The sequence below is a fragment of the Acomys minous genome, assembly GCF_964271855.1.
Source record: "Acomys minous genome assembly, chromosome: 3".
NCBI lineage: Eukaryota > Metazoa > Chordata > Mammalia > Rodentia > Muridae > Acomys > Acomys minous.
In genome coordinates this window covers 125,631,813-125,657,213 of record NC_140485.1, presented here as the reverse complement: position 1 = coordinate 125,657,213, position 25,401 = coordinate 125,631,813, and the positions used below count along the sequence as shown (strand labels likewise).

The following is a 25,401-nucleotide window of genomic DNA, read 5'->3' as shown; positions in this document are numbered from 1 at the left end:
TGGGAAAGGGATGGCAGAAGGCAGGAGCAGAACACACTTCAAGTACAATATATACTTGTATGACAATGTCCTTATATAACACCGTACCATGAATAATGACTATACACAATCAAAGAGGAATAATAGAAATGTTGAAAATCCAGATGACTGTGTGGACTTTTGGAAGATTTAAAGTTCTTTTCAAAAGCCTTTGAAATTACTTCAATCCGTCATTCAATCAACGAATTTGTGAGTGAATGTGTGCATCTACCCAACCCCACACATGCCATAGTGTATGTATAGAGATCACGGAACAACTTTGGGGACTCATTTCTCTCCTTCTGCCATATGGATCCCAGGTGTCTTTACCTGCTGAGCCATCTCATCATACCTAAATTTGTTTTTTTTAAAAATATTTCATTTTAATGTATTATTATATATATAGATAATTATGTGTAATTTTATGTGTATAGACTTTTGTTTGCCTGCATGTCTGTGCACCATATGCATGCATGGCACAGAAGGAGGAGGAAGAAGAGGAGGCAGAAGAAAGTGTCAGATCTCCTGAGACTGGAGTTTTAGACAGTTGTAAGATACAAACTGTATGGAGCATAGGGAATTGAACCTGGGTCCTCTGGAACCATGGACACATATCTCCAGCACCCCAAAATTAGTTCTTAATGCCAAAAAAAATTCTGAAGAACCAACATAAAATTATACAATAAGTCCAAATTAAGAAAAAAAACCCACATAGTTCCTGTAAACATTTCATCCGAATCCTGGTGAGAAGGGATAACTTTAAGTAGGTTTTTGTTGTTTTGTCTTTTTTTTTTTTCCTTTCTCACATCATAAACTGAACAGTTCAACACAATGGATCTCTGTAACCAGAGGTGCTGGTACATCTCTTGACAAACAGGGAGAGTGAAGAAGAGACTTAGGAATGGGCAACTTTTTGAGGCAAGTTAAGGGAAGGGGAGCCTCGATGTGGATCCTTCCTTTTTCTGGAAGTGACCCACTATCCCCACATATCGTATGGTGGAAGCAATCCATATACCTGACATATCTCTAGGAGGAGCTTAGGAGCTGAAGACAGGGCCTCAGTGGCTCTGAGCCTGGATACCTGGATCTTACTATGCCACTAGCTCCACTTCCCACCTGAGGCTCCCCTAGGTGGCGGGGCATGAACCGAGGGCATTGAACTTAGTGAAGCGCACGGAAGTCTTCTCTGAGTGTTTACTGAAGTCAAGAGCTCCCAGAGTTGCAGCACTTAGTCTTTCTTGAAGGAACATGGTTTCCCTCCCTTTCTGATAACTAGGAATTGTTTTTTTAATCTTTTTCTTTTTCTTTTTTTTTTTTTATAAATCCCAGTTACTAGAAAAGTCAGCATGAAACTTGAAACTTAAGACAGACCTCTTGTGACAGTTCACATCTTCTCGGCCACCTGAACTCATTTCCGTTTTGTGCTCGTTGGTGTAAGTTGTCAAATGTGCTTTTGGAATCCGGATATGAACAAAGAATAAGATGAATGAATGAGTGGATGGCAAAAAAAAAAAAAAAAAGAAAGAAAGAAAAAAAGAAAAGAAAAGAAAAGAAAAGATGACAATGCACTCATCATTGGTCTTAGTAGGGACACATCAGCCTCCATTCCCTCCTCCATCCCTTCTGGAAACTGGTACCCACAGCTCACAGGAAGGCTGGTGAATTCAGAGATCAAAGTGACTGTGGTGGCACAGGTGAGCTCTTCTGCAGGAGGCGTTCCTTAAAGAGTGCTGTCATTTAAGTGCAGTGTCAGTGTGCTCAGACTCTCGCTGAAGAGAGACGAGAAATCCAAAGACTAGCTCCCCAAGGCTGTAGCAACTACCGGGCCCCAGATTCCTCACAAGCCGCCGCACCTCACTGCCAATCTAGAATACAGTCGGTCTCGTTGCCTTTCTTCTCTTCACTCAGCCTTCGCTAATAGAAACAGGGCTTTTCAATGACTACCATGTCTATAGCACTGACCGAAATGCCACATGATTTTCAGGAGTCCTGGGAGAATATTGAGAACAAGTCAGATGATGCTGGGCCACCAACATCGTCTTTGCGATACACTCTGCAAAATGGAGGGACAAGACTCAGTGGTCACTAACTCAGCCAGCTCAAATATAGCGGGACTTAGTGTCATCACCGGAGGCTACCTCAAAAGCTCTGCTTTGTATGCCTTTGAACACTTTTATTCTTCGCCAAAAATTTTCTTTCTTCATCTGAGACACTAGAGCATAGCTCGTTCACATTTCTGCTTTTCTACTCCTGCGGCTCGCACTGCACTTTTTTGGTCTGAGTTTTGGTTTTAATTCTAACTTAAATCGCGGCTTAAACAAATCTTCCTCTTTCTTCCTTGTATGCCCCAAATTCTTCCCACTTCTTCTTGTGAATTCCGTGAAGCTCCGTGCCGGCTCCTACCAGTGATCAAAATCAACAGTTCTGTTCTTTTTTTCTCTCCCTGGTAAACGGGCCCCCGATAGGAAAATACCATTAGCTGTTTGCTTGGTCTTTAGCTGAAAGCATTTTAAATGCATAATGTAGATAACTGTGTGAGGGCCGGCGTGGACAAACTGCAGGCTGCTGGGTATGGAAGGTATGCTGTTGGGCACCAAATTCCAACCCCTGTTCCCCCCCCCCCGAAGTACAAGAATCTTATTCTTCACCTTTTAAAATATTTGCCCGTGTTTATACAGTGTCAGTGTGTTTGCAGAACAGATTCACTGGACATTTTTCATGGGCTCTGAGGGGTTTTGCTTTGGAACGAATATGAGGGGTCACTTTGGTTCAGCATGCCACATAGGGCGAGAGCGTCGTGGGAATGTTCTCGATGCTTGTACACTTGCTTTCCAACCTTCGGAGGCAAAAAGCCTCACATGTCTTTGAGATCCACCTCAACTATCCATGAGCCTGATGGTTAGGGAGAAATTTCCCAGGTAGCCCCAGACCTCACTCCCTGTGACTGCTGTATATCAATCAAACCTAAGCTGTGCCTGTCACTTTGTTACAGGAAGCCACGTATGAGTAGAACGCAGCAGGGTATGTGCCATATGGCTCACCAGGAGTGAGAGAGATCACTGAAGCCACCTGGCGTCTGGTCCCCGGTATCAAACCAGTGTCTTTTTGATTGAAGGTCACATAGATCTGTATAAGAAATCCAATATTGTATAATGTGCACGTTGCCAGGAGACATGGGGCACAGGTCACTGGGTACAGTTCCTGGGCCCGTCCGTGCTTTAACAGTTATGTAAACTAATGGGCCATAAATGCCCTCATTTATCCTGATTGCAAAAGCGCAAGTGATTCATACGCCAAGATCAAACAAATACATGGTTTCTGTGTCACCTCCTGCACTGGGTGAGTTAATATTTGGACATTTCACTCCTGATTACAACAGCACACATTATGACTCTCTCTAGGAAGATGAAAGAAGCGCTGCCCATGTTTTTTCCTGACTTTGCACTTCTACTCTTATTTTTAAGTATTTTAAAAAAGGATCAGTCTTTCCAAACATCCAATGGCTGCCCACTTCCCTTTGCATAAGATCTCAGTTCCCTAGCATGGGTCTCTACAGCAACCCTGGGGTTGCTCTTTCTCACATGCAGCTACTCTTTCCTGGCTCTCTGACATAGACCTCCACCCCCAATGTTTCTCCCCAGAGACTGCTCCACACTGCTGCCTGTCTTCGTCTGGTTATCATTCCCCAGCTTGGCTAACTCCATAAGGGCCTTCACACTCTGTTCACAGGTTATCTGACTAGAGGTCCCTTTAATACAGTACTGGTGAAGAGCTTGCCCCCGTCTCATTTCCTTTCCCTAGTCACCTTGTCAAAACCAAACTTGGGCTCCATGCTATATAATAGTGACATGATGGTTACTGTCACTCAAAATACATGCATGTTCTTGGTGAGAATGTGAACTAAGAAGAAAACAGTCTTGTCCTGATATTGGTCTTGTTTGCTGTCCCTTCTTATTTTCCAGTCTAGGAGAAAGCAAGAGAGTTCCTTGAGCACAGCCTCAAGGAACAAGGGTGTTCTGTCTCCTCTCGTCTTTACACTTTGGCTGGGCCAGGCTAAGAGGGAAAAGTTTCCACTTTAGTCCTATGGATCATGTGAAAAAGTCTCTGTATGCTGCAAAGAAGAGAGACTACAGTGTGTGGACAGACACCAGCAGCTAGCAGGGTGTAGCTCAGGGCTGGCTAGGCTCCTCATAAATTATAAATGATTTATGATGTCCTTCTGGGCACGGACTGACAGCCACGGAGCCTGCATTCAAGAGAGGCTGGGGCATATGCCACCAGCTCCTTTCAATGGGTACTTGGCCAGGATTTCCTGTTACTCTGGAAGTATCTGGAAGAGTAAATCGTGTAGTCAACAAGTCACTTGTGTTTTCACTTGGCAAGGAAAGAGAATCCTAATTCTCAATTCTAACACCGTTTAATGACTGAACAAAATAGAAGAGCAAACAGGAGACTCAAATAAGTGTGCCTTGTTATCTTCTTGGTTCTGAGTCATGAATGGGCTTGCTGTAAAACTGTGACAGAAACACAGAAAACCACTTGTCCTGTATTGGAAGTGTTCTATAAGAGCTGGCTCGGCTTGGCTCCTCTTCAGTAACAGTGAGGGGAAGGAGGATGGTGGAAAATGGCCTCTTTTTTGAGAGACTTTTCACAACGTTGAAGGTAGCTAGCCCAGGTAAAGAAATAACCCCCATGCTTTCCAACAACAAGGTTGCAAAAACCCTTCCAAAACATCTTAAGAATGTAAAGTAGAGTAACAAAGCCAACATCCCTGCCTACAAACTCACAGGGGTCGGACCATTTTCCTGTTTATCCAGTTATGCCACTCCTGTACTCAAAGCTCCTTAGACCTCAAGAGGGGTGGATCTCCTCAGAACCGCAGCTATGCTCTGCCACTGACCACACCAACCATATTCATTCTTCCTGCCCCCCTCTCTCCTTCTGCCCCTCCATCCCTTCCTCCCCTCTGTGTCCCCCCAACAATGCTAAGGCCAAGCTTTACTTCTCATTTCCCAAGCCTCTCTTTCTTCTCTTCGGCTCCGTTCCTGTAGTTCTTGTTTCTCTCTACAACTAGATGGTTTCTCGCATTACTCTGTGGTGCAGTCATCTCTACAGTTTTATGTCATCATCAAACAGCACCCTCTGCAGGGCCTCTCTCTACCTCAGATACTTTGAGGAAACTTCTTGATGCTTTGAGGTCTTTTCACCTACAAAATGAGGTGATATCTGCTACCTTTAGGTTCTTTTGTAGTCAATGACATATGCCGAGCTTAAAGCATAGGCTGACACCTACAGCCCAGAGAGTGTTAAAGAAACAAACTACCGCTGATATTCATGTTCTAGAACAAACCACATGTACCTTATTTGTTGTGGTTTTGTGTGTATGTGTGTGTGTGTGTGTTTCATATTCATACAACTCTAGTGGAACCCTGACATTTTATCCTTATAATACCAAATATATCATATAGCACATTGTAGTTATTGAGGGATCTAAATGTCTTTTATTTGGGCCAGGGAGAAAAGGGATGTCTAGAGAGGGAAGGAACAGCCAGCATATTTTTCTATTTTTTTGTTTTTGGTTTTGTTTTTGTTTTCTTTCCAAGAGAGGGTTTCTCTGTGGAGCCTTAGCTGTACTGGACTCACTTTATAGACCAGGCTGGCCTTGAACTCACAGATATCTACCTGCCTCTGCTTTCCTGAGTGCTGGGATTACAGGCCTGTGGCACTGTGGCTCAGTGGTTAAGAGCACCGTCTGCTCTTCTAGAGGTCCTGAATTCGATTTCCAACAGCCACATGGTAGCTCACGGCTATCTACAAATGGGATTTGATGTCTTCTTCTGGCATAAAGGTGTACACTCTAAATTTAAAAACTGTCTATACCTTTTAGAAACAATCACCTATTTTCTCCTATTTGGGAAATTAATCCCCTTGCCTCCCCTCTTTGTTTGTGAGGCTAACATCCTCCAGCTCCAGGCTCTGGGGCACGCTGGGAATTGGTTCAGAGAGGGACTCATGCTTAAGTTATACCAGTAAGATCCAAGCCCAGGAAATTTGTTGGAACAATAAGAAACTCAAGCTTCATCTTTCCTCTGGAGCCAGGACAATTTACCTGCTGTGATGCTGGAGTTGCTGATGACTGCTTTGCCTCCACAGGGAAAGAGTTCAAGTTTAAAAAGATCAAAACGGAGGAGTACAGGCTCAAAGAGGAAGAAAGATTCCGAACCAGAGCTTTTAAGTCCCCGGATTCCACTGGGCCTGCAGGTTGGATTCCCTTGGGACTTTCCACTCATATGAATCAATGAGATCCCTGTTTCCCTCAGCTATTATGATACATACGCAGGAAAGAGCTCTGCTCAACCAAGAGATTTTTTTTTTTTTTTTGGTTTGAATCCTGTTGAATTTCCTGCCAGCAGAGACCAAAGAATCTCTATGCCTGAGGAGCAGAGACATGAAAGAACTAAGTAGGTTCCCCTCTTCCTACCTTCGTTTGCAACTCAGAAAGGCTTTAAGAAAGAGGAAGATGAGGAGATCTATGCTTCTTCCTTCTCTTGGGAAATTAGTGTCCCAACTTCCTCCGAAGAAACCCAAGTGTAACCATCTACTTCACTTGCCGCTGAGAGACATTTTTTAACCCATACCCAGCATCCTAGAAGGACAGGCTAAGCGCTACGGCTATTCCCTTCACTCAGACAAGGCCTTTGAGACCTGGAGGGGCTAGCCGTCTTCTCCAGCCACACTGCTAGAACATGGCTGAGCTCAGCGGCGCCTGACGGGGAGTTCATCCTTGCATCCCCCATTCTGCAGTGGTGACTGGACAGAGCTCTGCTTCCCCCAAAGCAGGCAGTGCCTTCTCATTCCCTTTTCCTTCAAGACATCAGACAGACTAGCTCTTAAACAGTAGCTTTAAGTAGACAGTTTTCAGGCAGTACTATATATAGTACCACAACTCAAAATACAAAATGCTAAAATTAAGAATGTTCTCTTGGCCTGGTGAGATGGCCCAGTCAGTAAACGCACTTGCTGTCTACCATATTGCTTGATCCCATAGACCCGCACGGTGGAAGGAAGGAGTGGACACACTGCCCTCTGACCTCCACATGCATGTTACGGCATGAATGCCCCTTCCCCTCTCTAAATCAATGAATGTATTAATATTTTATTTTAAAATGATCACTCTCTTCCTGTCCCCTGCCTAACTTTATAAGCAATTACAACCGCAAGTAAACACAACTAACTTTCTTTTGAAAAGGTAGGTGGGTGTTCATGCATGTTTGTGGAGGCCACAGGATAACCTCAGTCGTCATCCTCAGTCACACCATCTAGGCTCTTGGAGACAGCCTCTCATTGGCTGGAGCTCCCAGTTAGGCTAGGCTGGCTGGTGCGCTCCAGGGATCTCCTCATCTCTGCTTTCCAAGGTCTTGGCATTTTTTTTTTTTTTTGCAGAGTCTAGAGATGCGACTCTAGTCCTTGAAGCACATCTGAATTTGGAGTTCTGGTTAATTAAAATCCAATCTCAGTACTGAGAAGAAGTTTCCAAGGGAGAAAAAGCAAACTGCAAGGGAACTCCTTCAAAGCAAACCTTACCACCAACATAGAGACTCACTGAGATTATTGGATTAAGATTATATCTGGAAAGAGGGCAAAAAAAACCAAAACAAACAAACAAACAAAAAGCGATCTGTATCATATCTGAGGAATGATGAGGCACTAGAATTCGATTTAAGATTTGATCTTTAAATCCTAAAATATTAGAAATTTAACTACCAAACATCTAGCTATATAGTTCTAAGGGTAAAAAGAAAACAAAATACTCCTAACAATATTACAAACTGGATTTTTTAAAGCCCCCCAGGCATGAGAAAGAACTCTGTTGTTACAACAGTCTGTGTGTATGATGGAGATTTTAGACCCAGAACAGGAGCTGGAACACTGACTTTGCTACATTGTTTCACTCTTACCACTAGTCTTTCCCTCCATCTGGCCCCACCCAGTCTATGCTGCACCGCTTACCAGTTTACCGCATTCAGTAAGACACTTGAAATCCATGAGGCATAAGGTGATGTAATCTGAAAATAGTTTATCCTTTCTTATGGCTTTGCATATTGCACTTTTTCTTTTCTTTTCTTTTTTTTTTTTTTTTTTTTTTTTTTGGTTTTTTGAGACAGGGTCTCTCTGTGTAGCCTTGGCTGCTCTGGACTCACTTTATAGACCAGGCTGGCCTCGAACTCACAGCGATCCGCCTACCTCTACCTCCCGAGTGCTGGGATTAAAGGCGTGCGCCACCACGCCCGGCACTTTTTCATTGAACAGGTGAATGTAATGTTTTTACAACTGGAGAGCGAAAGCTGACAGAAAAGCTTTAGGCGGGGAGGAGAGGCCTGCACAACCCAAGAGGCCACTCTTCACTGCTGTCCCTGAAGGAGGCCAGCTTGGGAACCGCTCTGGTAGATCAGTCCAACAGCCACATTTTTTTATTCTCAGGGGCTAGAGGCTTAGACTCAAACAATGAGTAAAGTGCTCTATTCCAAATAGGCCAGGAAGTGTTAGCACTCTCAGGAAGGTGATTAGCGGCCAAGGGTCATGTGTTACGTGAAGTACTTGCCCCTGTCGCTCCTGCTCCCATCCTGACTCTAAGCCCAAGGGAACACACAAGCCAGTATGGGTGCGATGGCATTCATTCAGCTTAAAGAAAAGTTTCCAAGTTTTCTGCTTCTTGTTCCTTCATAACAAAAGAGAGGGAACTAGGGTCTGACAGAAACGTGATGACATCCCTAGAATGTGTTTTGACATCCAGCGAGGAAGTACTATTTACAGAAGCAGTCAGTTCTCAAGCTGTGGGGTCCTGACTGCTTTGGGGGTGAGGGCGGGGGGGTGTTGAACGACCCTTTCACAGGGGTCGCATATCAGATATCCTGCATATCAGATATTTATATTATGATTCACAACAGTAGGAAAATTAGTTATGAAGTAGCAACAAAAATAATTTTTTGGTTGAGGTCACCACAACATGAAGAACTGTATTAAAGGGTTGCGGCATCAGGAAGGTTGACAACTCTGGGCAGAAATAACAGTCTAAAGAAATGACTGCAAAGTGAATCTCGGCTGTTAATGGCTACAAGCCTTCTCGAACCAGTAGACAATGCCGTCTGCTAGCTGAAGAGTTCAGCCCTGGATTCCTTCTGCTGCTGCCAGGACCAGGGCTCAGAAAGAACATGTTTCAGGGATTCTGGAGCCTTCATCGACTTGTACTGTCTTATTTATTTTAGGACCAGGCTGTCCACAGCAAGGCAGATTAGATATGAATGGGACCTCAGTCACACTAGGCCATCCAGATTAAGACACTCACATGCAGTAAACATCTAATCTATACCATGAAGTGTGAAAATTTAGTATCTCAGGCATTTTTTTTTTTTTTACAGAGGAAAGCATGTATGTTCTTGAGCCTGTTTTGTTTAGTTAGGAACAAAACATACTAAAATGCAAATCAAGTGGTACAGAGAGTAACCAGTCTAAGTTAGAAGACTGGAGCAGAAGTCCGTGTTTACACCTTCCCTATACACATCCCACCAGACAAGGCTCCAAGATGAAGGAGATGCTCATTTTCTTGAGCATATTGTACAGTTCCCTCTACACAAGGGTGACAGCATTTGCGGAGAACAGAATTCCTCTGACAAAAGCTTCCAAGACCTAAGCTGGGAAATGATGTGCACCCAGTTTTGTCTGCCCCCTGCAGGGACAGGACAAAAGGTTCCCTCCAAATAAATGTCTTGTTTTTTAAAGTAAACACACAAAAAGTAGGGCTTTGGTGTAGCAAAAATAATAATAATTAAATTTTGACAGCCATGCTGTGGTGGTTTTTCCTCCCGGCCCTAAGCTCCTTGGAATAAAGACTCATGAGACTCAAAAATGTATTATTTCCAAGTCTCTAGGCCATAAAGCTGGGTTCTTCTCTGACTAGCTCAGAACTTATGATAACTATAGATTATTAGATTATACTAACCTACATTTTACCATGTCGCTGGTTACCTCTGCTTGGGTACCATATATCTATTTTCCTCACATCTTGCTAGAATCTCCAATGCCTTGCCCTATCCCAGAATCCTCTCTCTGCCTGACCGATGTCCCACCTCATATTTCCTGCCTCAGCTCTAGGCAGTTAGCTTTTTATTGACAGGTGATGCTTCCACACAGACACAAGAGAGTTCTACACAGCGACGCCATCATGTAACACTGACAGCATGGTTTTGCTCAACAACTTCTCTTCCTCCTGCTTCAAATTCTATTATTACAGTGACATCAGGATCTCCCATGAAAAGGCTGTAACACAGGGCATACAGCAGAAAAATATATTTCTCTTTTTACATGACATCGGATGACATCATCTTACATATGTATAACAGAACAAATTGCTGCATATTATGTACACACATACACAATTATTTTAAAATATAATTTATTTGTTTTTATTTTAATCTGCATTGGTGTTTTGCCTCCATATATGTCTGTGTGTGTGAGGGTGTCAGGTCCCTGGAACTGGAGTTACAAACAGTTGTGAGCTGCCATGCGGGTGCTGGGAATTGAACCCATGTTCTCTGGAAGAGCAGCCAGTGCTCTTAACTACGGAGCCATCTCTCTAGCCCCTACATATACAATTCTTAAGAGGACTGGAATATTCTGTGAAGAAGTTTTCTATATGTAGAAATCTGTTATGTAAGTATAGGCTTCTATAGAATATTTACATAGAATTATAGAATAAATATTATTTATATATAACATTCTGTGGCTTCTTTTATGTTTAATAGGCTTATGCACGCCAAAACACTTCTGTGTAAGACAGAGTCTAACCTCGTAGGAACACATCTGTTTCTACATCTACACCTTACAACTTAATAGCAGGTGAGGCAAACTCCCTAGCTCTTTTGCGGCTCTGTCTCTGTGCATTGAAAGAATAATTAGAACCTACCAAATAGATACTAGGACGGCTAAAATATAAAGGGACTGGCACAAAGCACAGATCACATAAATATTACATTTTTACTTGTCTCCATTCCCTCTAAAATGTACTTGCCTGTCCCTTTTATTTTATCCCACTGATACCTTCAGCTTGATATAAATATTAACCTAAAGGCATCGCAGTACAGGAGGGAAGAACGAAGAACTCAAACTGGACTGACAGTTTCAAATATACATTTTTTTTTATAACAAGCCCTGAAATTGGGATCAACTTCCTTAAATTTTCTGTGCCTCGTTACTCACTCATAGACAAAATTAGGATTATAATTGTAACACATCTCATGGAACAATAAGGAAGATTACAAGCATTTAAAACAGCCTTGCTGGGCTGATGAGATAGCTCTGTGGGCAAAGACGGGTGCCTTGCCATTGAGTCTGACAACCTGAGTTTAATCACTGGGACCCACGTAGCAGCAGAAAAGAAGTGATGCCTGAAAGTTGTCCTCTGACATCCACGCTTATGGCATGGCATGCTTGTACAACAAACAAGAGGAAAATAAGGCAACACTGGACACAGTAAAAATGAAGATTAGCTATCATTGTTATTGAAACTGAAGTTGCCTGTCTCCTACACTAACATAATTCCTCAAAGAAGCCTCAAAAGGTGGGGGAGGAGGTCCCCTTCTGTCAGAAGGGAATAGGACGCAGGAGGCAGGGAGGGTAGTAACGAGAAGATACAAGCGAGAATAACATTTGGGATGTAATCTGAATGAATTATAATAAAAATTTAAAAATAAGTAAAAGTCGGAAAAAAACCAAAGAAGCTTCAAATAAGTAATAGAAATAAAGCTTATACCTCAAAATCAAAACAAAATACTACATTTGTAGCAAAATACCCCATGGGAGTATTTTCAAACCTTTTGAGGTGTCATTTCTTTAAACTTCTGAGTACTGAACTGAAAAAATCAGCTGAAAGAACCATATTCAAGACATCAGGCAATACATCAGCATCTGATTTAAATGATGATTGCACTTCAGCTGGTATCACTCAGGTTTTGCTCTTGGTTCATATAAAGGTTTCTTGACAAACAAATTATGGGGGCCAGATGAGGGGAAATGGAGAGTTGTTTCACAAGTACAAGTTCCAATTTCATGAAATCTGCTGCTCAAGCGAGTAAATGCTCTGAACCCTACATAGCTGTACATAAAATTGGTTGATAATACGCTGGGATGAAACATTTTAAAATATTTTTTAAAACACGCAATGCAGAGAAAAATTTTGCATGATTTTCTTGTGTCCAGTCTTCTTTCCAATCATGTTTTCAACTCATCCTACACAGCCTTCCATGCTCCTTCCTATAACAGGCACGACTAAGCCCTTATATTTTGGAGGAAGAAGAAGGAGAACAACAAAAACCATTCAAGAGCCAGTTTCAAAGCCTGAGCGTCTAGGGATAGGAAGTGCTGTTTGATATGAGTAACAGTGTTTCACTTACCACAAAAGAACTGAGAATTAAGATGGCAGCAAATTCCAAGTGGTAAACAGATCAGGAAAATATGTGAGCCAAAACCCAGTCACTTTCCAGGACTTAGTCCTAGTGATAAGGACCGGATTCGTATCATAGGATGGAAAAAAAAATAACCAAAACCCCCAACAAAACCACAATGAGAAATAATACACAGAGGAAATCATATAATGGACTTCCCTGATAAAAGTCCTCAGACCTGGCTAGGAGGAATTCAAAGTACTTACGGAGGCACCACTCCAAAGGACAATAAAACTGGAAAATTATCTACCAAAGTAAGGGATATAAACAGTCAGACACTCTGAGAGTTGTCCGAACTCTAATAGACGCCTCTTTTTAATGAAGAGGTTGATAGCTTTTCCTTATTCCTTCCTAAGAAACAAATATGATGAAAGAGAAACTAAAGACAGGATGATAAATTTCAGATTTGCGGATAGATATTTACTTTATATGCATATTTTATTTATTATCATTTATTCACATTACATCCCAATGGTTATCCTTTCCCTCTTCTGTCTATTTCCCTCCCCTAGACCTCTGATGCCGGGGCCTCCTACCCCAATTGTTGTGGATATATTTTTTTAACATGTCACTTATAGCCAGAATTTAGAAAAGTCTCTAGTAACAATGGCTTCGTTGTGGATCTTCTCCCAGAATGCTCAGGGGAGAAGTTTTGTTTCTCTTGCTCTAGCAAAACTAATGCCCCACCCCCACCCAGAACAGGCCGAGTCTTTGAAATACTTGTCAGCCTTCTGCAGCCACAAAAGTAAATCCAAGCCTTAGTTTACATTAAACAAATAACATCCCATTCTCCAGAATGCACAGGAAGCAAGGGAGGCTCCTTCACCCCATTTAGAAGCAGAGATCATGGTTTATATTAATCTGTAGAAGGTAAACTGGGGTGGCTTGGCCAGCCCATTGTGCAGCTGGCTATTTTTAAACCTGGGATGGAAGGTTCCTGTACTTATGAAGCCACTGATTGATTATTTCAAGGATGATAAATTAGCAACATGGTCCATATACTACTCATTTTCATAAGTGGGCTTTCCCACTAGAAGAGATTGACAATAAATAATGCACAGCCCATCAACAAAAGGCAAGGCTCTACTGATTCTGCCCACCTACCTATGTATAGAAAAGTCGAATCAAGAAAAAAAAAAAGAATAATAAATACTTATTCTCTCTTATATGTTATATCTATTACTTTTCTCGTGATCGTGACAAAAAATATCCTGACTGACAAAGGTAACGTAGAGAAGGAATTGTTGAGTATGAGGGTGTCCACCATAGCAGGCAAGGCATGGTGGCAGAATCACGAGGCAGTTGCTCATGCCAAATCCTCAGTCAGGAAGCAAAGCTCAATGAACGTTTGTGCTCGGTGTGCTTTCTGTTTTGTACGCAGTGCAGAGCCCTCACCCATGGAATGGTGCTCAGCATGCTTGGGGTGGATCTTCCCACCTCATTTACTTCAGTGGAGAAAGCCTGTCAAGGGTATGGTCAGAGATTCACTGCCATGGCAATCCTACATCCCCGTCAATTTAACAACCATGAGTAAGTATCACAGAGTTCAGATCTACTGGACACAAAGAGAATAGATTGTTGTGCAGTTATCTATCTCCAGGAAAACAACCAGAAGTTTCCAAAAAGTATACATGATACAATTATCATGTGCTATCTCTTCAACCGACAGCATTTCTTACACTCAGTCTGATTAGGCTCAGTTATAACATACACAGGCACTCAATAATTGAACTAAAACAAATACCCTCATCTTGCCTCCCCTTTGCCAATCAATCTCTTTGATGACTTTTATATTACAACACACACACAGCACCATAATTATGCTTAATACTTTGTTTATTCATGTACAGGCCCCACCCTGTGCAATAAGCTGATGAAGTAGTCATTTTATTTCTTACGGCCTTTCAGGGCTCCTTCAGTCTTTCTTGGGCAACTGTGATACGACCTAAAGAAGGATTGAAAATGAATATAATTCCTGTCCCCTAAAATTTCCAAACCAAAAGGTCTACTTGCGAATGCTCCATATATGGGATGGGATCAGGCCCTTTATTCATTCACTCCACAAACATTAACTGCATGTCTAATAAAAGCCAAGAACTATTTACTTGCTTTAGGATCTTCCCCATAGAACTTGAAAAATCTCTTCCCTTAGCCAGGCATGCTGTGTATGCCTGTAAGGCCCACACTTGTCAGGTAGGCAAGAGGATCTTGTTCAAAACCAGCTCAAGCTATACATACACAGTGAGACCCTGACTTGAAGAAAAATTGAAAGAGAGATCTCTGCTGGAAGGCAATTTTCGCTTTGAAGAGTAAGGAAGAGAAAGAAGAACAAAGAGTGCGGTGGAAATAACTTTACAGCCTGCATGATGTTGAGGATAAAATGATAACAAATGTTGGCCAGATGCACACGAATGGGACTGAACCACATGCAAATGCCAGTGGGACTAACGAATGGGGCAGCTATGTTGGAAAACGGTCTTGAAAATGTTAAACAGCAAATTGTCATAAGGCTCAGCTATTCCATTTATGGGTAAACAACCAAGAGAAGTGAAAACATTCATCTACACAGGGAACCACATGCAAACACTCATCTAAGCACTATCCATCACCCAACAGATGCAATGTGCTATATCTGTACAACTGAGAACCATTCAACAGCGGAATGGAGATCTGGTACCTGTTATTAGAAGACAGCCTTGAAAGCATCATGCTAAGTGGGCAGTGTCAGTCACAGAGCTGTTAGGTATTTACACGAAGTGTTAAGAACGGGCAGAGAGCAGAGCTGCCGAGATGGGAGGGAGTGAGGAGTGTTAGCGGGAACAGGATTCCTTTCCAAGGTGATGGAATGTTAAGAATGATTGTGGAGCTCATTACATGGATTTGAAAATGACTAAACAATGTTGCCAATGTTAGATGCGTGAACTACAGGGTACGTGAATCATCTCTCATCAAGGCTATTGAAAAAAAAAACCACAGGTGCTGGGGAGAAAGAAAAATGATTAAGACAGATCCTACTGAGAAGGTAGCATTTGATACTGAATTTATTGAAGGACGGGTAGTCAGTCAAAAGTGAAGGAATCAAGAAAGAACCTTGCTTTGCCTCCCATTTGAAAGTACCTGAGTGCCTACCAGTACCCACCGAAGGTGAAAGAGAACACCCACAAGGCCTTTTTACTATAAAGAAAGTGAATAGGCAGTCTTACATCCTTGGGGCTCTGACTGTTTCTCAGGTGAATTTGACAAAACACTGGAAGAAGAAATAGTACAAGTGTTATAAAATTCTGTCCAGGAATAGAAGGAAGAGACACTTCCCAGTTCATTTTATGCTGTCAGCATCACTTCAATGCCCAACCCATAGAGTTGCATGTACAAGAAAATAATACTATAGATCAATATTTACAATAGCTAAAGAGTTACACAATAAAAACTAGCAAAAATGAGAGGGGCAGGGGAAAGGAAGGAGAGAGAGAGAGAGAGAGAGAGAGAGAGAGAGAGAGAGAGAGAAGCATAACCCAGTGGAGTCCTATAGCAGGAATGCAAAATACTAGTTCAATATTTTAAAACATATCAATGTAACCAAATGTAATAATACTCTAAAGAAGAAACCCCAAGAATGATCATATTATTAAATATAGGAAGAACATTCAAGAAATCCAACACTGGGACAGAGAAATCATTCAGTAGTTAAGAGCAGCTATTGCTCTTCCAGAAAGCCTGGGTTTGATTCCCAGCACCCACATTGTGGTTGTGTAGCTCCAGTCCCAGGGAATCTGATATGCTCTCCTCTGGCCTCTGTAGGTACCAAGGACACCCATGATACACAGAGTTACGTGCAAACAAAATACCCATACACATAGGATTAGATTAAAAAAATAAATCCAAGATCTATTTGTATGGAACAAATATCTCAGCAAACCAGGAATGAAGAATTCCTCAGCTTAAAGAAGTTCACTTACACAAAGCCTTCAGGAAAGACACTTAACGAGGTTGGGAAGCAGGTGAGGATGGCCTTTCTTGCCACTCACTTCCTATCAGGGCAGCTAATAGAGGCAGAGGGTAGAAAAAGGCACCCAGACAAGGAAGAAAGACACACAACCACTTCTAGGCTAAATTGGCTAATCCACATAGTGCTCCCAAAATGTGAATATGATATAATCATGTATCTATAGACTACAATGAACAACAGAAATAGACATTTAAAAACATTTAAAAGTATGTATCATTAGCAATAGCTAAAAAGCACCCATAATTATAAATTTAACATGTCTTCTTAAAACTTCAAAATGTTGATGAGAGAAATAAAAGAGTTGATTAAATGGAGAGGCACATCAGTTCACAGAGTAGATGATTCAACACAGGAAACAACCAAACACATCCAAATTTTGGTACAGATTTAATGTGATAACAAAAACAACATCCCATTGGGGACAGTTTTAGAATATAAGTAAGCTTATTCTAACATTTAAATGAGAAGGCAAAGAAAGTGGACTGGCTAAAATAATTGTACAATGAAGAATAGAGTTAGAAAAAACCACACTAAGTCATTTTCAGACTTAAGAGCTGCAGTAACGAAGGACGCCTGGTGTTTGTGAGAGAGCAGACCCATAGATTAGGAGAACAGAACAGCGAGTCCGGAAATAGATCCCACATATGTGGCCAATTAACTTTGCAAAGGTGCAAAAGCAAGTCAGTGTGGAGGAGACGAGTCTTCCTAGCAAGCACTGCTCCAAGTCTCTCCATGACATTGAAAACACAACCCAGAAAGAAAGAAAGAAAGAAAAAAAGGCGGGTAGAGGGATAGACTGTACACCACCAAAATGAAGAACTCTTGCTCTGCAAAAGGCCCCATTAAAAATCGAAAAGGCAAGCTGCAGACCAAGAGAAATATCCAGACAATACCAAACAAGAGCAATGGAATAGAAACCATAGTCTTAAAACTCAGCTGAGAAAAAACAAACTGAACTGTAAAAGTGGGCCAGAAGACTAGAACCAGCCTTTCTCAAAGAGGATTTTTAAAGTTGTAGAAAGGTAATTTAATGAAAAAATAGATTTTTTTCCCCAGCAAATAGGACTGAAATGACTAGAAATGCATATCAAACCGTACATCTGACATGAATATTACCCCCAAACTGGCCTAAATATGTATCCACATAAAATTATAAAAGCTTTACAGAAGGGCACATGACAGGAAAAATGTGAAGCCAAGAGGGTGATTTGAGCTCATGAACTCGAGGCGACTCTGAGCAAGCAGTGAGATCTCATCTCAAACACAAATTAATGACAACTTATGGAAGATAGAAAGGCTGGGGGTGGAGGTGGGGGCAGGGCGGGCAGCCGGAAGACAGGGAGAGCTATTGAAGAAGTGGAGTTTCAGTTCCACCATACAAAACTGTCGGAGACCCGCTTTCATGATCATGGAAAAATACTTGACCTGATGAACTGCTCATTTAAAAAGAGTTTAAGTTGTAAACTTCATCATTTGTGCATGACAGATGAACTGCTCATTTAAAAAGAGTTTAAGTTGTAAACTTCATCATTTGTGCATGACACTATCTTGCTCTGTAGCCCAGGCTGGCCTGTGGCTTTCTAGATACTTCTTCCTCATCCTCCCATGTGCAAGGGTCACAGGGGAATGTCACCGTGCCCAGTGATACTTGATTTATCCCATATAATAAAAAAAAAAAAAACAATAACAATATCAAACTCCGACAATGACGTGGAGCAACTGGAACTGTCTTACGTTGCTCTCAGAAGTGAAAAACTCTGGGAAAGGGTAGGTAATTGCCTACAATGTTAAGCACACCTAACATAGGACCCGTTCCCATACATCCCCCCCAACAAGAGAAAGCGCTCATCCACAGAAACCTATATAAGAATTGAACAGTAGCTGTAGCCACATTTAATCCCAGCTGGAACCAACTACTATGTCAATAGCTTAGCAAACCACAGAGTGGAGTCAGACCATGAAATGCCACTCAACAACATGAAGGGACAGTGGACACTGTTAGGCTGTACTGATCAGTCTCCAAAGGCGCTGAAGGAAAGCTGCCAGTCTCCTAATTTAATACGAAATGAGGCCGTCCTTTGGTTTGATTTGCTTTCTTTTTAACTTCTTAAGTTAGTTTAGGAAGCAGTGTGTTTCTTCACGGCATGCTCACACACGTGTGCATACCCTGTTCCTATTTGTCCTCCTCCCTTACTGCCACCTCTCATGTCCCCTCCCAAACTCCAGCTCCTTCCATTTCCTTTCCCAGTTAGTCTTCCCCCTTTCAGTTTCCCAGTGCGTGTATTCTATTATTCTCTGTATTTCAGGCATCCATTAAGATGCCCCCTCCACACACCTCTTCCTAGTTTTTGAACGACAAACGCACACGCGCATGTATACAAAATTAAAAATGTAGGTTCCTCATGTGAAAGAAGACATGTGGTTTTTGTCTTTCTGAGTCAGGTGTTCTTATCTAGGGCTGCATATTTCTTTACCCACCGATCTACTGATGGACGTGTAGGCCTGTGCCGTTTACTGACTTGTATGTAGTGTATCTATAAACATGGATATGAAGGGCTTGTGGTGTGCTTCCTTAGGACCCTTGCCCAAGACTGGTATAAGTCAGTCCCGTGGCAGTCTCATCTTCAGGTCTTGATTGTTTGTTTCCTTTTGAGGAGCCTCCACATTTATTTCTGAAATGTCTGTATAAGTCTTTCTCCATATTCTTACCCAGCATCTGTTTTCTTGGTAGCTATTCTGATTAGCTACGGTGGAATCCCAAAGCAGCTTTCATTTGCATTTCTCTGATGGCAAAGGATGTTGAGCATTTCTCAAGTATCTACTGTCCATTTGTATTCTGGCTTTTGAGAATGGTTTCTATATTTCATCAGCCTGTCTTTTGATCAGGACATTTGCAGTTTGGGTACTTGATTTCTGTTGTTCTTTATGTGTCCTGGCTATTAATCCCAAGCTGACATGTAGCAGACAAGGGTTTCCAGCCCCCTACCCAGTTCCCCCATGTTCTGCTTGCTGCCTCTTCACTCTGGTGAATTTTTCCACTGCTATGTAGATGCATTCTAATTTTCTGTAGACCCATTTGTCAGTTCTTGAGATTACTTCCTGTGCTGTTAGAGTATGTTCAGAAAACCCTTGTCTGTTCCTGTGCACCTTGAAGTGTTTTGCCCATGTTTCCCTCTAGCAGTTTTAAACATTCAGTTCTTATAATAAGCTCTCAAGTCCATTCTGAATTGATTTTTGTGTAGGATGAGAGATATTGATCTAATCTTCTCTTTCACACATGAAAATCTAGTTTCCTCAGCACTACTGGTTAAAGCAGAAGTCTTTTCTGGAATGTATGTTTGTAACAGCCCTGTTAAATATTACTGGGCTGCAACTGTATGGGTTTATTTATCGTCTTCTGGGTCTTTGAGTTTGTTTTTGTGCTAGCACCATGGTACTTGTTATTACTGCTCTGTAATAATAATTGGAAGATTTAAAAAAAATCTTTACATCACATGTAGGTGTGTGTGCATGCGCATGCGTGTGCTTGAGCGCGGGTGCTTGTAGAAGCCAGAGGAGGACACTGAATCCTTTGATGCTGGAGTTACTGGTGGAAATAGAGCTCCTCCAGTCCTCTGCAGATTGCAGGAGCAGTGCATATTCTTGCTTCTGAGTTCCCTCTTCAGCCACCTCCATTATAACTTGAGATCAGTTATGTGACATCTGCAGCACGGCTCTTTCTGCTAGGATGGCTTTACTTATCTGGGGCCTTTGGCACTTCTGTATGAATTTTAGGATTTTTTTTTCAAATGCATTAGTGCTATTTGTTTTTTAAACTGGAGTGAATAACAATAAAGAACTGACCCACAGTAGCCAAAATGTAGTCGGGGAGGTTGATTCAACACACAAGACAGCATGGGGAAGAATCGAGCTGTGGATCAGGAAGTCGGCATTGATGTGTCCTAACTTTAGAAATGGTTGAGCAAAACTATTCATATATTAAAATTCTTAGAAGTGTACCACACAGACAGACACATAGATACAAAAAAAAAAAAGGAAATATTTTCCTTTTCTTCTGAATGCCCTCTTTGGAAAGGCCCTGGTTTCACGTTAAGTGACTAGTAATGAATACGGCCAGGAACCTTTGTACACTTCTGCTCCCCAAAGCCACACCATAGCTGGTTCTGAGATCTCAGAAGTGCACACGGTCATGGCCACAGGGAGTAAATATCTCTTCCTGAGGATTCAGGGTTCACTGACCTGTAGCAGCAGCAGAGAGACAAGGTAGGGAAAACATTTACAAATGAGGAAAAATGCCATGTGTTTCTTAGAAGGTTATGGGTTTGACATGCCTGGCACACATCAGTGCTCAGGGAAAAGCCCCATTTCTGGGGGCAACTCACAGGGAATGCTTCGAAGAGGGGCTGCCCAACCCATCCTGTGGAACTGTGAGACCCATAGTCAGGAAGTCATTAAAGCCTTCTTTTGACCAAGACTGGTACATCACCCCTCCCCGAAGAAAATGCATTAATATAAATAGTCTTCTAATTAAAAGGGAGAGTTCATAAAGTTGGGAGGTGCTTCCCTTTGCCCTGAATTGGAAGAAAAAAAAGAGAGAGAGAGAGAGAGAGAGAGAGAGAGAGAGAGAGAGAGAGAGAGAGATATCTAGGAGTAGAAAAATTATGTAAATAAGGGATGATGAGGGGAAACACTCTGAGGTGAAAAGGGGACTCAAACCACAGTCATGAATCTTGACGAGAGAAATAGGCCACCCAGAGGAATAGAGCTTACGGGCAGCGTTCACACGACACGTGAAACAGGTGATAGCTACAGAAAGAGAGGAGATAGTCATCCCAGAGATGTCAAGCCCAGCTCTGCCTCACCTGTCTCCATCTCCTAGACGCAGTGCTGGCAACAGATGAGATAACTACCAGGAGCTGCACAACTGTCGTGCAATGGTTGTTAAATTCTTGGAGATGGCTGTGTTTATAATGAATAGAGAGTGATGGAAGGCAATGGAAGGATGCATACGTGATACCTAACTCATGCAATTACTCAGCAGGATTTCTCATGGGGCTTTTCTCTCCAGTGACATCTCCTTGACCACTCCTTTTTAAATTACGGTCTCCTTCTCATAATCTTCTTCCAGGTCTCCGCTATATTTTTCTCTACTTGCTTTTTTATCTTCTACATACTTTTCTGAGTTACCCTCCACCTCCTACCCTACTAACCTGTAAGGGTGTTGAGTCTCAATGGTATGACCATGCCACCATGTTCCTGTGTGAGGCATTTCATAGATAGAGTGCTCAGTGACCCTTCCTTACAAGGACAGTCAGTCCTGCTTAAGGAACTTCTCTGATGGCTGTGTGCCCATTGCTTGGTTGTGTAATTCTGCTCTACTATTGTAAATTGGGAAACAGGGCAGATTCTGTCTTGTTCTTCCCATGGTATAGAGATGAGCGCTACACGACAGCGCATCCACTTTCTTAGTGGAATAGGAGCAGCAAGGGTCAAAAGGCTTCCGGGTATTTATACAACGAGAGCAGGCCTTAACAAGTACCATCTCAGAGAAATGCTTTCATTTCATCCCTCTCTGCAGATATGGAAAATAATCCCAGGCAGCAATATTATGCTTCCATGGTTACAGAGAATATTATGCTTTTCTAGGACCAAACATAATTTTGATCCTTGCCAACCATGTTTCTGAACATGCACTGCTGAAATCAGGCCAGCCAAGCAGAACCAAAGTAATTTACTCAGGCCAAATCCGTCTTACGGCAAAAGCTAGCCAATGAGGCAAACCCGTGTGCTAGTGACACCTACCCAGAGCTGATCCTTACTGATCTGTGCAGGAAGTTACCTTATAGAGACACAGGGTAATGAAACTGTTGAAAAGTGCTGGCTGCAAGTGCCTTTTTTGCTTCCAGACTCCTATTTCCATAGGAAAGTGGGCTGACAGTCCTGAGCCAAGACTCCCCACTAGTAGAAGTGGGTAACGTATCACTTGAGCTTAGTAAGGTTGTTCTCCTGACCCAGTAAGTTACTCTGAATGGAGTTCTTGGAGTAGAATGTGGTATACGACAACCGTCAATAAAACGATTATTACTGTCAGGTACTGTAGGGTACTTTCAGTAACTTTGAGTTTTTTGCCAGATGGCTCTTTCCAAGTTAATCTGATTCCTAGAATGCTGCAACTTACAACGATACTATCTGAAAATCTCGACAGGCATGCCCTTGCCATTACAAACAGCACACAGGGACCACAGTGCTCGTGGAGATAAAGCCTTGATATTCTTTATCTAGGAGCACAACCTAATTTTAAATAAGGTTAAAAGTTAGGAAAAAGAAATTTCCCCTGATTGTTTATTTTCTCCCCAGCCTCCTCCCTCCCCCCCCCCCCGTGTGTGTGTGTGTATGTGTGTGTGTGTGTGTGTGTGTGTGTGTGTGTGTGTGTGTGTGTGTGTTTTGAGATGCAGTCTTCTTATATGGCCCAGGCTGCAATGCACACGTACACAGTACTTTCACACACCCCCTCCTCACTTCCTATGTCTCCTCATGGCACTGAGCTGTATCTCATCTAGAGATGGGTGCTGAGTGCAGGCAGCAAGTGGAAGCAGCAGGTCCAGGCTATTTTCAAGGCGTCTGGTTTTGATGGTGACAGAGGATGCAGACGTTGGGGGCCATAACTGTTTAGCTAGAGGGCTTGCTTATATGTCTAACCTTGGGGGAGACACAAAAGACTGGGGATGTAACTTAGTGGTAGACTGGTGGCCTAGCCCACAGGAGGACCTGGCGTTAATCCTTACTTAGCACTGAAAGAAATCAACAAAGAAACAGAGGTGCAGAAACAATAGTTACATCCCTTTCGCTAAAACAATTTAGGGGAAATAATTAGAAAGAAAAAAAAAATAAGTGACATTCTGAATACTAAAGAGAGGAAAGGGATATTAGCTTAGTTAGGTGAGACAGAAGAAGGCCTCACTTATAAGATCAGACACAGAAGAAATGGCATGTGGGGTGTTGAAAAGGGACAGTCGTGGGGCACTGATGCCATTCTACTTTGTGTAAGCTGTGCCATTCACACAACACCAGTCCAGCCTAATGGCATGTTTCTCAGACTGTCATGCCATGAAAATACACACAAGTATGAATGGAAAAGATGAGTGCTCTCGTGTCCTGGAGACTGAGTCAGATCTACAGGTAAAGTTCTGCTCAGAAACAATGGCGGGGAGCTGGAGGTCTATGAGCAAACTCACTCAGCCTCACAGACAAGGTGTTTCTTTGCACTTCAAAGGAGCATTCCAAAGAACAGTGGACTCAAGACTAAAAACAAACTAAGGTTGGAACTATCTCCTATCACGTGAAATGAAAATGGCATTAGCACGTTCCCGTTAGAGTCTATCTACTGCTAACTAAATATCCCTATGGTATGGGAAAAGCAATCCGTTATCAACAACCATGGAACATAGCAACTATCAGGCTAGGACATTAAGGGACTGACACTGAAGAGATGCACCTTTCCCCACTCCCAGATGCTACAGAGGATCTTGCCAGACTGCACGCGGCCTAGATCATGTTCAAACAGCCTGGTTTTATTACCTCAGATAGTTTTTTTTTAATGTACCATTTTCTTGGTTATTTTCATTTTTCTGTTACATCTTTCCTTAACATGAAAATAAAGAAATCCCACCCCACCCCACAGTGGTAAGAACTGAACTTAACAGCCGTATGTATGAAACCAGTTAGTCACTCTGCCTCGGAGCTATATTCTCAGCCTATTTTGTGTCTTTATTTAAACTTCACAGATATTTTCTTCAGGTCTCAATAGAAATTAAAGCCTTAAAATAAACATATAAGAATGCTGAGAACTAGCTTATAATTCAAATAAGAAAAGAGGAAGAGGAAATTCTCTGTACATGTCCTTTCTAAGGAGAGACATGTTAGTAGCTTCAGATCTACACAAATGGCAACACTGATAACTGAAATACTCCATCTCCTCTCAATGTCTTAATGTCATCGTCCAGAGAGCTGCTCCCATCTTGAGTAACCATGGTAACTTGCAGAGCCAGAGTCTAGCAACGCTTGAGGAAACATGAGAGGGAGCACTTCAGAGGAGCAACATCGCTGCACCTCCTCCTGCAAGACAGGGATAAGAAGATGCCTAGCCAGGAAGAAGAAAGCCAGGAGTCTTCTGAAGAGCAACCACAGAATCCGGAAGGAAAACGCCTGAGAATTCAATTCATCCGATTCCTCGATTTTAACAAAGAAGATGAGGCCCAGAGGCTGCTTGGCTCGAGTGTTTGGTAGAAAGAAAATCACTTAGTGGTCCTCACCCTGCACACTGCCTACCATCTCCTACCTGTTTAGAAACCAGGAAGCTTCAGGACAGGGAAGAGGTCTCAGGATCCATTTTCCTGCAATCTGGGTCTCTATCATTTTTCTACTTTTTATTGTGGTAGAAAGACAAACGATAAACTCATGAACCTGCTGTCCACAAATGTCAACTCCCGGCAATCATTTTTCTTCCGTGCTTTTACTCCTTCTGTCCTCTAAGGCAATCCTGAAAATGGTCTCGGGTATCAGTTTTGTTCACTAAAAGGCAAATATTCAAACATTCTACCTGGGAGTGCAGCTGAGACATTTGTCTCTGGAGATCTTTGGTTTCCCGGTTGCACACACATGTGCCGTGTCTAGTATTTTCTCCTCAGTTTCACAGTGCAAGGACACAAGGGCAGTCTTACATAGGCACTAAGATTTGCTCTGTGCTCCTGCACACGTGCTGATGACCAGCGTGATGGGACGTTTTGATAAAGGACTTGTTTTGGACAGTAAGCACGGAGAAAGCTGAACGTATATCAAGAGATTAAATGCCTTTGGTCCTTAAGTGAAATTCCGTGA

At 42.3% G+C, this 25,401-nt stretch overlaps 1 protein-coding gene across 9 annotated transcripts in view; it reads right to left on the bottom strand.

Annotated features, from left to right (window-relative positions):
- The window catches only part of PHACTR2 (phosphatase and actin regulator 2), a gene marked incomplete at its 3' end in the record, with an annotated part of 267,951 nt that overhangs the window by 61,059 nt on the left and 181,491 nt on the right, over positions 1-25,401 (bottom strand). The gene's annotated exons all lie outside the window — the stretch shown is intronic.